This window comes from Alligator mississippiensis, chromosome 1 (assembly GCF_030867095.1).
Source record: "Alligator mississippiensis isolate rAllMis1 chromosome 1, rAllMis1, whole genome shotgun sequence".
NCBI classification, from domain to species: Eukaryota; Metazoa; Chordata; order Crocodylia; family Alligatoridae; genus Alligator; species Alligator mississippiensis.
Genome location: NC_081824.1, coordinates 412,883,859 through 412,901,733, shown reverse-complemented (window position 1 = coordinate 412,901,733; position 17,875 = coordinate 412,883,859). Strand labels below are relative to the sequence as shown.

At 45.4% G+C, this 17,875-nt stretch overlaps 1 long non-coding RNA gene across 1 annotated transcript in view; it reads left to right on the top strand.

Moving 5' to 3' along the window:
• LOC132250227 (uncharacterized) overlaps positions 1-13,652 on the top strand; it is an 88,310-nt gene extending 74,658 nt beyond the window's left edge. The window contains exon 3 of the long non-coding RNA XR_009461877.1: positions 13,065-13,652. This is a non-coding gene — a long non-coding RNA (uncharacterized LOC132250227). The remainder of the gene's footprint in view (positions 1-13,064) is intronic.
• Positions 13,653-17,875: the final 4,223 nt, after the last annotated feature.

The window sequence follows — 17,875 nt, the reverse complement described above, 5'->3', positions numbered from 1 at the left end:
GCTGATTTGTATTCCCATTGGGCAGGGCTATATTTCTTTCTGCTTTAATCTTAAAGCAGAGTGTTTGCAAGGATAAGTGGCTTCTCAGAGTTAATGGGTCAGTGTTCTCATTCAGTCTCTCTATAACTATCCATTACATTCTTATTAGCAGACTCCCTCCTGAGATAAGCAATGAAATGAGAAATCTCCTGTAATCACCAGCACATCGAGTTCTGGTTGCAGCATCCAGTGGGGTCCAGCAGATGCCTGAAGGACTCTTCACTATCAGTACTCTTGTCAGCTGCTTTTGGTATGTAGGCTTGAAAGACAGATTCCATCACACTCCTTAAAAGTACGTTGGAATAAATCTCTCAGTGACTGGCTGGTAACCTAATAATACTGCGCAGTAGCATATTAGCACTGTTTGTGCTGTGATGCACTACTGAGCAGTATTATTTGCCTACTATGCAGTTAGTATTTCATGTAGATACACCCTGTTTCATTTGTATATTATGGAGGACAGAAACAGACTGAGCCCACTCCACTAGACTCACAGGCACCTAGGTAGTATACGCTTCATCCTAACTAATCCACAAGAACATCCCCTATACCACTGACCCAAAGTCCTTTTCCCCTCCTTCCCCCAGGTCTCATGACCAATATAGGATCTAAGTACAAAAGGAATCTAAGCCTCGATAAATACAACATGCCACAGGGAGAGAACAGGTCTGATGCAGTATGTCATGTATTATGTGGACATTTGTAGTCAATTAAAGTCTTTTGCTGTTAAAAAAGCAAAAAGAAATGAAATATGAGATTGTCACAAAAACTGTAGATTCTTAGTTAAAGCCACCTTTTTTCTTTCTTTTCTCATTCTATTCCATTAAGCCTTCATGATGTAGTTTCTATCACTTGCTTCTCTGAGATACCTAAACAACATGAAGGAGGTAGGCAAGCATGGAGGCACATATTCCTCATTCCTATGCTTTTATTATTTTCATTTGCATTGGATTTTCTATTTGCTTAACAAACTGATTATGTTCAAGACCAGAATTCTGTCATCAGTGTATGTCTACTTCTTTAGCCCAAAGTTTTTGGCCATGTCAGATGTTCCCTTCATAGACATCTCTTTATAAAGAACACTTCATCTTGAGAGCTGCTATTGGTAGTCCTCCGCTGATGGGCAGTTGTTGAACAAAGAAGCTGCTTTTAAGTGAAAGGTGCATTGGGATCATTTGCTTTTGCTATTTACTGATATTTAGCCCTTCTGCGATTGCAGTGTTACCTTTATTACAATGTCCTTATTCTGTGGGACTACACTTTCTCCTTGCATTTGAAAACATCTTATGTCTCATTAATATTTTATGAATACATTTATCCTTGATTTTATAAAGGATTTTGAATACCATGTATCTGAAAATATATGTACAGATGTATGTGTGTCCCCTGGACACGCATACAAATATGTTTGTACATAATATGTGTGTGTATTACACCATATATACTAGGGCTGTGCAAAGCTTCACCGACTGTTTTGTTTCGACACTGTTCCAACTCGTTTTGAGCTCAAAACAGCGAAATCAAAATGAAACGAAGGGCTTCGAAACAGCCTCAAAACAAAACGAGGCCAGTCAACATGTTTCAAATTTCAAAGCAGCCAGCCAGGTGGTGGGAGACAGGGCTGTGCTCCCAGCATCTGCAGCCCCATGTGGCTCAGCCCAGTGGGGAGTGCAGTCCTGGCTCTCCCTGCCTCCTCCCACCAGGCTGAGTTCCACAGGGCTGTGAGCTACTGGGAACTGAGCCTAGCTGGGGGAAGTGCCTCCTGCCGCCGGGCTCAGTTCCCTGTGGCTCGCAGCGCTGGGGAACTCAGGCCCGCTGGGGAAGCGCTTCCTCCAGCCGGGCTCAGTTCTCCAGCTCTGGGTCCCAGGCAGCAGGAGCAGTGACCTGTGATCCATCAGGGATATTGGGGGCCCCTTCACACCTCCAGGAGGGCTGCAGGGGCTCTGCTGGACTCCTACCAGGGGTGTGGGCCCCAATCTGCCTGCCAGATCACGGGACGCTGCTCCTGCTCCCTGGCTTCTGCTTGTCAGCAGCCTGAGTTGCAGTTTCCTAGAAACCCCTGCACTGATCACCTTGAAACATGGCAAGCTTCATACCCTCAGAAGGGACTACTATTCCTGCAAATTTAATCAGAATCAGGCAAGAAATGACAATGTTATAGGCTGTTTTGTGCTTCCCCATTTATAGCCTATGGGTGAAATGTCAAAACAACATTGAAATGGCGAAACCGTTTCGATGAAACGGAATAGAACAGTGCTTTTGAAATGAAACCCAACTTGAAATGAAACACTATTCCGTTGAAATGGAGGTCGAAGTGGAATGCTGCTGTTTTGCACAGCCCTAATATATATTACTATATATAGTGTGTGTTTTATGTTTACATGCATGTGTATTCATATATATGAGAGAGTGTCTTGGGAAATATATACATTTCATACATGCACATATATACAAATACACGTACATGCATTACGTGTATGTATTTATGTGTATGTATGTACAGATAGTTAATATATATTATACTAGCAAATTGCCTGTCAAGAATGATGGGGGCAGGCGGGGATGGAGCCCCATGTCCGGCCCCACCCCCTCCTGCTGCTCTGGGAGTGGGCCCACTCTATCCCCACTCCAGCTCCAGCCACCCCTCTCTGCTCCCCCCCAGCTGCTCCAGGTCTGGCCCCACTCCATCCCCCACTGCACCACTCCGGGTCCAACCCTGCTCTACATCCCGCCACCCCCCCCGCGCTCTGGGTCCAGCCCTGCTCTACACCCTGGCCTGCCGCTCTGCATCTGCCTCCCTCCCTCCCTCCCTGCCCACTGCTTCCCCCTCCCTGCTCGCTGTTCTGCAGGGCATTGGGGCCAGGTGGTAGGGGGATGCTACCACTGATCCTCACACACTTCGCCCTAAGACAGGGTGGCATGGGAAAGCCCCATGGCTCAGTGGGCTGGGGTGTGTTCACCACTACCACAAACTTCCACAGCAATGGTTCAAACGTGGGCCCATGCAGGCAATCACTGCCCGCCCTCTCAGCAGCGCATGTGCAGTTGGCCAAAAGTTTTACAGACAGACAAACACACAGACAGACAGACTAAGCCTTTTATTATATTAGATATTCCACACATGCACGTGTGTGTATATATGTATATATATATGCAGACCTATAGATATACCATATACACATATGCTGACATATACATGCATACACACATATATATACACACATATGAGTGTGTGTATATATATACATATGCACATACATGCATACATATATTAATATTATATATATACACATATACTTGGCAATGGATGCTGTCCTGGGAAAGTAGATTCTATCCCTACCACTTCCATGTTGTTTTTGTGTGGTGCTGGGTGACTCGCACCAACTTTCTTGGTAGCCAAATGTGTGTTCCTTACCTTTTTTAGCTACTTAAGTTTTGCTCCTGAGGTTGGATTTGCAGAGGTGAGGACTAGCCAGAGCTTCAAGTAAAGCCAAGATGTGCTTTAAACCTCTATAGTGCCATACTGAGACGTTCTATGAAAAATCAGGACCTAGCCGTCTCAAACTGTGGATTGAAAACTAGTGGATACCCTTGACTTAAATTTCTCTGGATGTAGATTTTTCTCTGTGAATGGAGATTAATACCCCTTCATTTCACAGAGGCCTTATGAAAATGCATGCCATAGGCTGTCAGGAATTATTCAAATCCTATTCTGAAAAAAGGAATAATAATGTTTAGTGCACAAGGTATGAGATCATAAGGAATGAGTAAAAAAAAAAGTCTGGATAGCTGCTTGGTAAGTAAATGTTGTCCATCCTGTGCCTTGGGGGATTGAGTGAGGGGATAGTAATCAACTATGTGAGTTTATTGTGATGCATATGCACAAGGGTACTGAGGTAAGATTGTATTTTCTGTCCATCCCAGAGCATACATGCAGTGTACTACGGCATTACTATGGTTTTAGAAAGGTAGTTAGGTGTGTTAGTCTGAAGTCAGAAGGAGAGTAGATGTGCACCTTTATAGACTAACTAAATAAGACTAAATTTAGAGACTCTGGCATTGCCATTCATTCCTGTCCAGGCCTACTTCCTTTCCTATGCTGTTTGGTCACACATTTGTATCTGATGTCCAGACAGTTGGTTGGTGCTTGGCTTTTGGGTCTGACTGACTGTGGTTAGGTCAGCATGATTTTCATTTAACTTTTTGCAGTGCCCCTCCATCTTAATAACATTTTTTGTTGTAGCTAATGCTCTCCCTTGATTTTACATCCTGCTTGACTAACTTCACCTGCCCAAAAATTATTTAATAAGCATAGGCAGCTTTAATTCTGACATCCACTAACACCTTTGAATTGGCTTGCCTTGGCAGTATTAATCTTTTGACGCCTTGATGGGGTTAACTTATTCAGTGCTATAGAAAAATATACAGGATGGGGGAAGGGCCCATTTAGGAGACCTAAAGAAAATCCAAAAGAGAGAAAGCATTAAGGGTAATGCTATTTCCCTATCCAACCACATTGCGTACCATGTATTTTAAACCAAATTGCACATGTGTGGATTTTATGTATGAATGAATACATAACACCTATCATCATTTGGCTAATTTGTGAATCTAAAAGCAGGATCTTTGTTTGAGAGGAAAGGGAAAAGCTATAATGAATTCTAAAAGTGCATGTGCCTCCAAGAAGAGCTATTTACAGATGCTATTGGTACAATTGTGACTTATACACTATTCTTATACCAGAGAAGCCAGAAGACTGATCTGAGCTAGAAGGGAATCAGACCTGTACCAGCATTTCTAATACAGAACCTTCACTTATGAGACTTGGCTAATACCTCCAAAATTAGTCAGTCAGAAGCATCTGTACCAGGGACAGTGAATTAAAATAACTTTGGAATCAACCATTCACTGCATATAGCTAAAGAAAAGAGGCAAAATCCTATGTGATGGAAGAATATATTCCACACTGATTTATACTGGTGCATGATTCAGTATCTCGTAATTTCCTGGAAGATTTGTGGTGGCGAGGGAGATTTCTCCATCTACTTGTCATCTTTCCTTTCTCTCTATTCAGAATTTTCTTAATGGCTCTCTCTGATCTTCTCAAAGACAAGGCACTTCCTGCAAACGAAGTTATTGGAATAATTTCCTGTATCAATTGCATCTTTTTAAAAAATGTCTACATGGTTCTCCCAATTTGATTGGAGAGAAGTATAATTGGCTCTTTAAATGCTCAGTTTTTCATCTGCCATAACATTCTGGGCAAGATCATTTGTTCCACCCAGGCTGCAATCTAGGCAAGGCTAGGAGATGGCAGGAGCAAAGATGGCTTAAAGTTATCTTTGTGTCCCTCAGTTTTCCCACTCCCTGGGGTAAATTTTAAAACAGCCTAATGACCCCATAAACTTAATTAGAAATTACCCTTCCTGCAAAGCTACCAAACGACAACTACCTTCCATTTTTTTCCTTTTTGCGTGGTATTATTTTTGAATGTCTTTCATGGGAACACACAGTGTGGTTATTTCTGCATTTCCTTTGGCAGAATGTAATGAAATGTATGAATACTCATTTATCTACAAGTGGGTTAATCCCTATGACCCTATAGGGAAGGATGCTTCAGAAAGTCTTTAAGGCGCATGACATGGAAGTTATGCAGGGGTTCAACTGCTTGAAGGCTGATTTAGAGTATAATTTCGAGAGACGTTGTTTGATATTGAAATAGCTTTCAAGTGTGACAGGACAGAATTCATCATCTTCCTTTAAATTAAAATTGATGTCTAGCCACCTGCTGTTCTAACTGCCATGAGCTGTCCTTTAGTTCAGTTAAAAAAAAAAAAAAAGAAAAGAAAAAAGCAGCAGCTGTTTTTAGACTGTGAGGACTGAAAAAGGAAAATCACAACTAATAACGTCTTGATTTGCGACCCCATAGAAACACTGCCAATTGACCAACTCTGCATTAGTAGCTGCACACTTTAGGTGGGGTAGATAAAGTACAGGGACTGAAGGTCTTCGTTTGACTTAATTAAGGGTGCAGAATTGACTTTATTCTGGTAAAAGTAGGATGCACCCACACCAGTGCAAAGCTGCACATTGCCATTCCACTCTGGGGTAAAGCAACCCAACAAAGTGAGCAGTAAGTGTACACCAGTGTACTGGTTTCTGTGTCCTAGTTAGTTTATTTTGTACCAGGGTGGCCTTTACCTTAGTGGAAACCAGCTCCCTTCCACTTACTGGCCAGGAGCTGTAGTTGCAGCTAAGGTGGGAAGCTATGGTGGGAGAGCTGCTTCTAGTAAAAAGCAGATGCGCAAAATTGGCTTCCTGTACAGTAAATTCTGAGAGAGAGTACTTTGTAGTTATCAATTTGTTGCTACACCCTGAATGGGTTTTTGAACAGGAAGTGTTTGGAGAAAGGAAGAGGACCACGGATTCAAAGGATTCCACATTGGGTGTAGACCAGGAAAGGGCTTTTGGTTCTGTCATGCACAAACACTCCTGACACTTCAGTGTGCATAAATGAATACTGTTTTGTTTTGTTTTTTTACCAATGTTGGGAGGCAGGTAGTTTGTGCTATCTCTGCATGTATCCATTCACAGTAGCATGAATGAATGACTTATCACAAAGAAGTCAATGGGAGTTTTTCAGGCCACCCACTAGAAAGTAACACTAAGGTAGAAACAGGTGTCCTTTTTGTCAAAGGTAAGGATGTCTGTTTGCTCACAACTTGTGCTACCATAAAAATGTTTATGGCAGCACAAGAGCGATGTCTGTTTGCACCTTTAGAGGATGGTTGCATACCAAACAGGTGCTCTGTCACTGTGTAGAGCACTTCCATTGATGCTTACCAGACACACCAGTGGTGCTCTGTTTTCTGTGTTGTTTTCTGTAGTCTCCAAGCTTTGCATCCATTTCTTTTAAAGCTATAGTTACCCCTTCCTTTTCCAAATACTCCTAACACTAGGAGTGTCTTGTGAAGAATGGACAGAACACTTTTGTAATGTACTTTATTGTGCCATAGTTAAACTCATTTGCTCTCTGAGCTGAATTCTGTCATATTTGCATCATTTCACCGTCCCTTGGCAGTCTCTTTGGGAGCACTTTGGAACATTGCACATTTACACATTCATTAATGCACCGTAATTATGGAGCATTAAGTTTAGTACCTGTAATGACAAGTACTAACTTAATGTGCCATAATTGGCACTACTGCACATTAGCGCAGATGAACGCTTTTTATGTGACACTGTTGCACAGTAGAGTAATTCTACTGCACTTTAGCACGGTTTTGGCCAGCTGTGCTAATACACAGTAGAATTACTCTACTGCAATGTTAGCATTTCTTGTAGATGCACCCAGAAAGTTTTATATGATTAGCCTTCTGCCACTTCATACTTGTGCATTATGCTGTCATGGCACATATCAAAAAGCTCCATGCCAACTGAAAGAACTATTCTGAGTTAACTTCTGACAGAATAAATGGGCTCCTAGAGTCCAAGGTGATAACCTGTATAGTGCTAAAGGTAACCCCCCCCCCCTCAAGATTTGTGGTTTTGAGTACAGAGATGTCAGTCCCTTTAGTACCCATGGCAACAAGTACTATTGAAAAGCTTTACAGAGTCTTAAAATGCAGAAAAAAGGAAAAGCTTTTAAAGCCTCATACTGTAAAAGTGTAAGCAAGGCTTTTACTGTAACAGTATTACTGAATCACATTAACATTAGCTGTAGAGTTTTTATGAGCACATGATACCCCTTCCCCTGTCTTTATAGAGAAAAGTAACTATAATTTTGAGAGAGGGAGAAAGAAAGGGTAGTTGAAACAGGTTGAAGTTGTTCCTAACAGTCACTTTAAGACAGAACAGCAAGGATAAAAAATGCAGCTTCCTTTTATGATCCTGGCTCTTACTTTAAGTAGTACTGCTGGAAAGAGATGAGCACACAGACTAATCAGCCACTCCAAGACATGCTGAATCTCTTGTAGCATAAGGCTGTTCAGAGCATTAGTTTTGTGGTCCCAGGTTCAGATAAGAGAGACCATGTTGACCAGGTAGGCCAGGCTAGTATACAGAAAGAAAGACCAAAAACAAGGTGGAGAAGGAAAAATGCTGCAGGAGGGAAGGAGACAGCAGAACCCAGATCTTACTTTCTTAGTGCTGGTTAGCAGGGGTGTGTGAAGCAGGCCCTATTCGATTCAGATGAATCTAATCAGGGACTGTGATGTGATTAGTTGATTTGGATCACTGTCCCTGATTTGATTCAGCTGCATCCGAATCTGAAGATTCAGTGCTGATTCTGAGAATCAGTGATTCAGACACAGCTTTAAAAGTTTTTTCTACATACATCGGTACCAGTGTGGCTTGTGAATGCTGCAATGCTGGGGCGGATGGAGTATCCCAGGGTAGCTGCGTGCTTCGCGGTGAACCCAGAAATGGGCCGGAAGTACTTCAGGTCCACTTCTGGGCCCGCCAGGGAGTGCGCAGGTAACCCCCCTGCACTCCCCTGGCTTGGTGATCGGCCTCAGGGGGACCCTGGGTACCTCTCTGCCCCCCCCCAGACCCAGGAGGCACCAGTCACTGAGCTGGGGGGAATGTGGGGGTGGGCCCCCCAGTGCACTCCCCGGCAGACCCAGAAGTGGACCAGGAGTGCTTCTGGTCCATTTCTGGGTCTGCTGCTGAGCATGCTGGGGGGCCCCCCACGCTTCTGTGGGACACTCCATGCACTCCACCATCTCAGCATTCACGAGCCACCTGCTACCTTGAGGTATGTAGAAAAAACATTTAAAGCTGTGTCTATGGTTAAATCTCTGAATCAATTTGGAGGGTTCCAATTCGATTCAGAGTAATCTCCTAAGGGTCCTTTGACTCAGATTTGGAGATTTGGCCACTGAATTGGGCTGAATCTCTGCCAAATCAAAGCAGGGACTGTAGCTTCACACAGAAAAAGCAGATAAGCATTTTGAACAGGAGAGTGCATGCATGCCCAAAGCCTACCCTGAATATGTGTGTGAATAAATGCAGCAAAGAGAATATTGCTCTCTTGTTATGCAGGACGTAGTACTCTATTGAGTGATGTTTATGAAAATCTATGTGGGGTTCATTGAAAAGAGGTATTTCAGAGTTCCAGCATATTTAAAATGGTATATGTTGAAACTGTTCCTAACCAATAGTATGGCTGTATCTCCATTTTTTCTAGAAGGCCCAGCCCTGGCTCATGAAGTCCTACTTCGATGTGAGATGGCTGTCTCAAGAAGGTCAAAATACATTCTGGGCAGTTTCAGGTGCTGAATTGCACTGTTGCTGACTGAGAAAAAGATAGTGCTGCCTACAAAAGTCTATAGCAGCTAAAGGGCTTGGGCACTATACAACACTTGTAAAAAGGAGTACAAGTGTTTTCCCCCTGTCTGTCTGCACTGCATTGATGTACCTATGTGATTCAATCTGTAGAATTATTTTTATCAAACTTAGAATTGATGTGCACATTGCTAATGCAAGACTTTATTAACAGTCATGTGGATTTTTCTTTCCTTTTGACCTTCCTTTCTGTCATCTTTGTTTGCTAAGCCCTTATGCATCAGGAGACCAAGCAGCAGAAAACTAATTAAAAATCAGGAGTACAGCTATAAGCTGCACTGTGAACAAATGATATAAAGCAGAGCCCAAAGTAACATAATAAAGAGGAATGGAATTGCTCATTGTTAATGTACCAGTGAGTATACATATTGACGTACACATTTAGCTATGAATTGCATTTGACATGCTCATTTCCCACTCTGAATTTTCTGTTGCTTTGGGGGTAAGGCAGTGGGGGAGGAGAGAGCCTGACAAAACAGAACAGTGTCTTGCAGCAGGCCTGGCATCATCTGCTAGTTTCTGGCCATAATACTAACCAACTGCTCCTCAAGTTTCCTTCATTGCTGTTGGTCCTGGGCAAGGTAATCCACTGTTGTCTTCTCCTTCCTCTTAGTTGCAGCATGGCTGGTGGGGGCCTGTAAGTGTCAGAAGCAGGTTGTAGAAAGTATTCTTTGCCTACAAATCTAATAGACAAACTTAAAAAGGATGTTGAACCAGGGTAAGCCATAGCTTATCCTGAAGAACCATAGATAAACCTTTCTACATGGACATCTTTTTACTAGTGTCATCTGTGTAGCAAAATAACCAGATCTAATACCAATAGAATTCATGAAGCTGACATGACGTGCACCTGATCACCTTTGGATCGGCCTTCCTCTTCTCTCTGATTATAGAAAATCTCAGTATCTAACACTGTTTATTCCAATCACCTCTTAGGACCAAGCTCCTAATTTTAATGCTACTATTAGAACCAGCAAAATATCTATTGTTATATGCACACGTCACCCATGTCTTTGCATTATAATCTATGCTTGACACCCTGTGTCATGCCAGGTCATGGGTGGCCAGGTCTGGGGGTCACTCAGGGCTCAAGGGACTAACTAGGACCTAGAGAAGTAAGCGGATTCCAGAGACAAGCCAGGTCAGGAACCCAGGAATTCGGGCAGAGTGTGGAGTCTGTGGGCAAGCTGAGTCAAGAAGCCAGGAGATCAAACAGAGAGCAGGCAGAGGCACAAGCCAGAAGGAACAGCAAGGCAGTCTGGGTTCAGGTTGAGCCCTGTTGCCCAGACATTTCCTGTTCCTGGCAGGGGTTTATATGGAGCGAAGTTGAAAGGTCAGCTGACCCCAGCCAGTCAGTCTGATGGCAGGGAGTCAGCTTGACACCCTGGCAGTAAATATAACAATAAATTGCTGGTCTCAGACTTGCAGTTTTCACCACCCCCTTCCCATCTTGGATTACTTGTTTCAGGGAAAGAGAGAGGGCAGGGAGGAAAGGGGACTAGGGAAAACAGAGTTTTGTAACCCTCACCTGAGGCTGTGCATTCAAATTACAACCTAGAACAGCTGTAATGAGACTGGTCATAAACTAGTAACACTGTCTGCTTCCCTCCAAAATAATAACTGTGTTGTGCTGCTTACCCCACTATATTTCCACCACTAGTTCTGGGTCTAACCTCCTTTCTTATCCGTGGAGAGCTGCAGGCAGTCTGGCCTGTGGTATTTTTCAGATCAAGCCTCAGGAAAAACCTTCCTTAAGGTGGGACAATGGAACCATGTGCTTAGGAAACAGATGATTCACTTTTGTGGAAGGGTCTGGGTAGGCATCTGGCTGGGATGGTTTAGGAATAGTGAATCCTGCTTCTGTGCAGGTGGTGGACTAGATGACCCTTGGTCCCGTCTGATTTTGTGTTCTTGTTTCTCCAGCACTTCTTCCTTCAGACCACAGCTGGCAGGAAAACAGGGTCTGTGTTTAGAGGCCCTCCAACCACCTAGTCAAATGCATCAAACAGGCCTGCTTTTCTAATTTGCCAAATGCGGGGTTTCAACCATTGGCTCATCTTGTGTCTGGTCTTGGTTTTTAATTTTCTCCCTGCACTGAGCTGTCATGCATGGAATTCTTTCCACTGACAGCTTCTTGGAGGTTTTTTGACACAGTAGCCGATTTCGGGTGCATCTTCCCAATCTATGGGTCTTCCTAATTTCCCCTCTTCCCTTCCATCTGAGCATCACAAGAAGGCTGGCATCAGGTTCAGGCAAGATGACAGTAAACTGGGATGCAGATGGCATATCTGTTCACATTGTGGAAGAACAACAGAAATGTAGTGGATAGAGGAAGAGGGGGAAGGCTGAAATGTCATGCTAGCATGGGTAACTTCTGATACAGAATAGACAAGGAGAGAGTGAAATGTAATACTGTGGAAGAATTGTGAGAAAGCATTGGAGGACTCTTGACACTTGTGCTGTATCCTCACTATAAAACCTGAGCTGAAACTTATACCCTCAGCCATATATAGCCCAGGCTAAAAACATCCTTAAACCTTTGTGAGAGGTGTTCTTTTACAGATGATGGAAGGGCAAGACTAGGGGAAACGCATGAGAAATAGCTTAGTGAAGACATACCCTAAAAGAGAGAATTCTGCTGAATTTTAAGTTACTATGGGTGTGTCTACACATCACCCTATGGTGACGTAGCAACATAGCGATCACACAGGTCTACGTGTGATTGCCAGCTACGTTGCCGTAGTGGTGCACTCCCTGGATATAGCACGCTGCTACAACAACATGGCTGGGAAATCTCAGAGTGTGCTGCCTGCATGGCAAAGTAATCGCCTGTACTGAGCCCTGCTTTAGTACTTCACCATCCACGTCCAAAAAGACGTACTAAGCACGGCGCCATAGCAACATCACTGTACAGCAATGTGTAAACATGCCCTATGTAAACAATGTTGTTTCCCATATCTAGGCAGTGAAAGCTGTGGGGAGCTGGCAACAACATTTCTATGTCTACAGAGCCAGGAGAAGCACAGAAGTAATTTAGAGGCAGGGATTGTAACTCTTCTGTTTCCTGCCTCCCCCTTGCTCCTCCTCCACCAAATGGAATAGAACTATAAGGAAAGTATAACACCAACAAGACAACAGAAAGAATAATTAAGCACACTCTTAGCTATTTTCAACCTACCCATTCACTATAATTAAGTATGAGTCAAACAGTCCTGAGGTTCAGGTCAGGCACCCTGAGGAGCAGTTACGCTTGATTTTATTTTTGCACAAATAAATGCTGCTTTAAAATGTTCAGTGTTAAAACGAACATACTCATGGAAATCAAAGTTGCCAAATCCAGCACGCTACAGGCAGAGAGAGCACAGCTAGTTTGAAATGAAAATACTTAATCTACAACATGCACATTTCAATCTGAAACTTTCCAATAGAATCGAGGACTTCTGTATTAGCAGGATTCTCTCCTGCCAGCCTAGGCAGTGTCACTAAGACACAATGCTCATTAGGCTAACTGTACCTTTTGCTCCATGGTGTAAAACTGTGATTGAAACGAGATGCAGCATGGTGTAGACAAATGGTTCTCAACCTTTTTAGACTCAAGGCACGCCTCAGAAAATGCCAGTTCTTAGTGTTCTTTCATTTTTTTGACTGCAGAAAAATAACAGGAACTTTTTTTATTGCAGAAAACTTAAGAAGACTAAAACAGGTCAGAATATTGACACTATGGATTCCTTCTTTACATTTCTGGATTTATCTTGTGACTCAAATGTTTGCACACTTAACAGTGCTAATATTGTGGAGTACTCTGCATCACCCATAAAAGGATCTCACAGCAGGCCAGGGTGCTACAACACTCTGGTCTGGACTCTAGTGAACTGGGCACTAGCTTGGGAACCTGGAATTCCTAATGGTTGCCATGAGCACTTCCAATAGCTAACTTCTGTTTTAAATGAGTCATGTGGGAACCTGATTTTCAAAAAGTCAGGTGCATCTACATGTCTAATGTGCAAGTGGCGATTCTGTATCAACACCCACATTGTATGTGCAGTCATGTTGCATTGTGTGCACACAGTTTTGAATAGTTAGGTACTTAATGACTCAGTTTCCCTGTCTGCAAAAATAATCACACTTGCAGAGCAGTTCTTAAATTGTGTGTGTCATACTAACTATGTAAAGTGATGAGAATCCTTGTTAAAACCAGTACAAAAACACTTGAACCCATGTGGCTTTGCTGACATATTTTTCTAATAAAGACAATGTTTATATAAAAATGTATGTGTAGTTGAGCCCTGTTTTATCCAAGTACGTGCTTAACTTTAATTTCATGTTAGTGAGGCTTAAGCATGTGCTTATGTGTAAACGCATCTAAAAGAATGGCACTGAATTATTGCCTAAATAAGTATGAAAAGATATTTTAACTGGACTCAATCCATCATGCAATAAGCCATAGAATATGATTCATTGTTTTGCTTTTACAGCATTCCATGCCATTATAAACAAGTGTCCTAAAGTAATACCCCCTCCCTGACTCTCTTAACTGAAGACTTTGATATGCTGCTGCCAGCAGTGGGCATGTTTATACCTCATTAAAGTAAGTTGCTCTAAACTTCAACCAATGCAAATAACTGGTATCATTGTTTTCTGCAAATTGCTCCATAGGTCCCTGTGCCTTAAAATGGCCAAATTAAAGTCAGTGGGCACATCTACACAAGAACCTTACTGCACAGTAGAGTAAATTACTATGTAGTAAGCATCACAGTGTACACATGCAGATGCTCACTGTGCAGAATTTGATCCAATAGTGAATTAATTCTCTACCTGTAAATACAAGTAGCAAATTAACTCCTGAGTAGTTACTGCACAGTAGCACATGTATAGATGCTGACCGGGAACACATTTGCTCTTGGTCAGTCCCACCACTAGGGGTCACCTTCAGGGCCACAGGGCTGGGAGCTTCTCCAGCCACAGGCCCTTAAAAGCCTGTGGGGATGCCGGGGCCCTGGGCCATTTGTAACCAGCCTCTGGCCACTGCATCTCCCAGCAAGAGGCACCAGGCCAGCTGTGGCAGTCTGCTCAGACCCCGATGCTGCTCCCTGTGTTGCTGCGGGGCTACCAGGCCCACACAGTCATACTGCACTGGGTGCTGCTGGCACCTGCCAGGCCCAGTAGCACCCTGTGCCACCTGCAGACAGCCTCTGGTCACCAGGTCCTGCTCCAGCTGGCCCCAGGTACCTGGAGCACCATCACTGCATGCCTGCCTGTCCCATGCTGTGCCCCTGCGCTGGGCAGTGCACACACCTGCCCAGGCCTGCCAGCACTGGGACTGCCATGCAAAGGCCTGGCAAGCTGTTGAGGGAGTCATGCTGGCATCTTCCCTGATGACACACCTCACCTCCTGGGGCCACAATGTGTCCCAGGAGGAGACTGTGGACATTGTGGTGCTGTGTGGTGAGGCTGAGGTCCTCAGCCAGTTTGCTTGGAACAGGCACTCCAATGCGCACATCTAATGAGGGCTGTCAGGCTGCATAAGGGAATGTGGGCATGGCCAGTTGGTGCATCAGTGTTGCATAAAGGTCAAGACTTTGCAGGAACAGTGGGCAGAGTGGTTGGGGGCTGCCCACACTGGTTGGGGGCACTGGTTTGGGGATGCCCACAAGTCCATGTCCTTTGTGTGGCAGCTGGATGACATCCTTGTGCTCCAGGATCCTGGCCTGAGCCTCTGCTGTGGCCTGGCACCTATGGCAATCCATCAATGGGGGAGGGCCCCTCAGGCCACCAGGAGCACACCCCTGGTCTTGTGCACCAGCTCCAAGAGACTGGGCCAGTGCCTGCCCTGCCAGTGTCAGTGGAACAGCCCTGCCCAGGGTGCCAGCCCCTGCCCTGGTGCTGACCCCAGCCTCTGGCCCTGTCCTGCCTTCCTGTCCAGTCTGGCTGCTTTCCCCTGGTCCTGGGTTTCACCCCCAAACAGCATACAGAGTGGCAGGAGATGGTGCAAAACTTTATTGAGCAGCCTGTGCCCCCGCAGCTAGGCAGGCATGGGCCTCTCACATGGAGGAATGCAGTGATGCTGACAGCAATGTCATCCTTGGCTGCAGGGGGCAGGGATGTGTAGCACAGCCATAGGTAGCCCTCCAGGCAGTGACGGAGGTTGCAGGACAGGACAGGTTTGCCTTCCACACTGTCAAAGCTCAGAGCCCTATGCCAGGTTTGCAGGTGCACCTGGGGCACCATGGCACTAAGCAGCAGGAGGCTGTAGTGGGTCAGACACCCCTAGATCTACACAAACATCTCCTCATGGTTCACCCAGGACACTCTCAGCAGGGGTATGCTAGGGCCATCATGGCCCCCTGGGGAGAGGGCGGGGGAACCACCAGCTCCACGTCCCAGTCAGCTGCGACTCCCTCTCCCCTGAGCCTGGGCACCGTGGGCTTGGCAGCAGCACAGGGGATGGGCTGGCCTGCAGGAGGAGAACCCCAGGAGTGCATCTGGAGGCATGGCAGCAGGTGCTGCCAGGAGCCAGGCCTGTCCTGGCCTGGCAAGCAGGCAGGGAGGAAGGTTGCCTGCAGCCAGCACCCAGTGACACACCTGCTCCGGCAGAGTGAGCGGGGATGGGGGGCAGAGCTGCCTGTGCCAGGGCCTGCTCAGCTATTTTACCATGGTCTGTGGGCACCTGTGCACATATGCCCCTAGAGCGGAGGTAGGCAGCAGAAATATTGCAAACTCTCACAAACAACCTCTTTCTCTTGGCTCTGTAGGACCCACAGCTGCACGCAGGGGAGAGACACCAGTTGGCAGTTGGGATGCAGCTTCAGGGTCACTGCCAGGGTTATCAGGGAGATGGCCAGCTGGGTGTTTGCGGGGAGGGGCTGATGCATGGTGGTGGCCTGCTGCTCCAGGTGTGCATGGAGCTGCTTGAGGAGCTCCTGGTAGATGGCTTAGGTCATGTGAAAGTACTCAAGCCACTGCTCATTGTCCTAAGTGGTCTGAATGACATGCAGCCACTAGTCCTGGCTGGCCAGGCAGGCCCACAGGCCATGGGGCCAGTGCCCCAGGAGCACATGAATGGCACTGTTGGTGGTGTCCAGGTGTGTGTTGTCAGCATTCCTGCTGGGGCCCAGGTGGCAGCACAGGGTCTGGGTGGCAGCAGCATGGTGGCAGGGGGTCTGGAATGGCACGTCGAGCCTGTTGATGACCAAAGCAAGTTGCAGCAGTCCCTGGCAGGGGCTGTATAGTTCTGGCTTGGGTTAACTTTTGACCTGTGCTGAGAGATGACCCACTTATGGATGGGCATGCTCAGAATGACCCAGCAACAGTTGAGATGATGCAGAAGTGGTACCAACCACCTTGTGAAGTGATGTGGAAGTTGATTGGTTGGGATTGATGAGTGCCATCTGATTGATAGAAGAAGACTGGCAGATGTCAGCGAGTGAATGATATAAAAGGAGGTTGCAACTGAGGAGGGGGGCAACTTTGTGAGAGAGGCTGGAGACTGTGAGAGTTTGTCTTTGAACTGTCCGAGGAGAGACAGGTTGTAATTGAATGCCTGTGGAGTGAGTGAAGGCAAGCGTGCTGCCAACACCTTGTTCCCTGTGTGAGTCTGGTAAGAGTGGGTGAGGGCTGGGGCAGTTGATATCTCCTCTTTCCCTGTGTGTGCAGAGTTGAGTGCCACTGTAAGTGTGTATGAGTGGTGCTGTCCGCAGTGCGAGCGAGCTGCCGGTAAGAGACCTCTCATTACTCACTTCATCCAGGAAGAGCACAGACCATCTGCAGACACTTCCTCAGCCTGACGAAAGGTGTTTGTGCCCAAAAGCTTGCTAAGAAGAATTTTTCCAACTATTTGAGGTGGTCTAATCGAAGATATTGGATTTACCCAAAGAACCTTGTACAGACAAGGTGTCCTTAGACCAACACTGCTACAACCTACACCCCTTATTGCTCTCTAGCACCCTCTAGCCTTGGCATTTTATTGTTGTTTGTCATTTGCATTGTTGTATTGGGGTCCATCATTGTTATTAGTATTGTTGTTGTTTATATTATTGACCTTGATGTTGTTTAATATATTTGTTGATTACCTCTTCATTGTTGTTAGTTTTGGTTATTACTTGATAGGGGATCATTGAGAGCCACTTCCACAGAGTGATCCCTGGTAATATCTCTGATGGCCAAGAGCTCCTGAATCGACAAAAATGCTAAAGCCCACAAAGATAAAGATATGGACACTGTTTTTGTCATATGAAAGAATTACTAGATTGAATGGTATTGTGTTGAGTGGGGACAGGCTGCAGGCCTATGCTCAGTGAGGGTAAGCCCCCACCCCTTTTCATGTTACTGTCAGGTTAATCAATCCCCTAATTAGCAAGTTCTCATTTAACAAGCCTAGCTAGGTAGTCACGCCATGTGGGCAGCTTGCCAGGGCTAAGACTGATCTGGGCCAGGCAGCAGTTGCTGTGGTGGGGCAGCACAGTGAGCAGGATGGCCAGCAGGATCCCAGGGT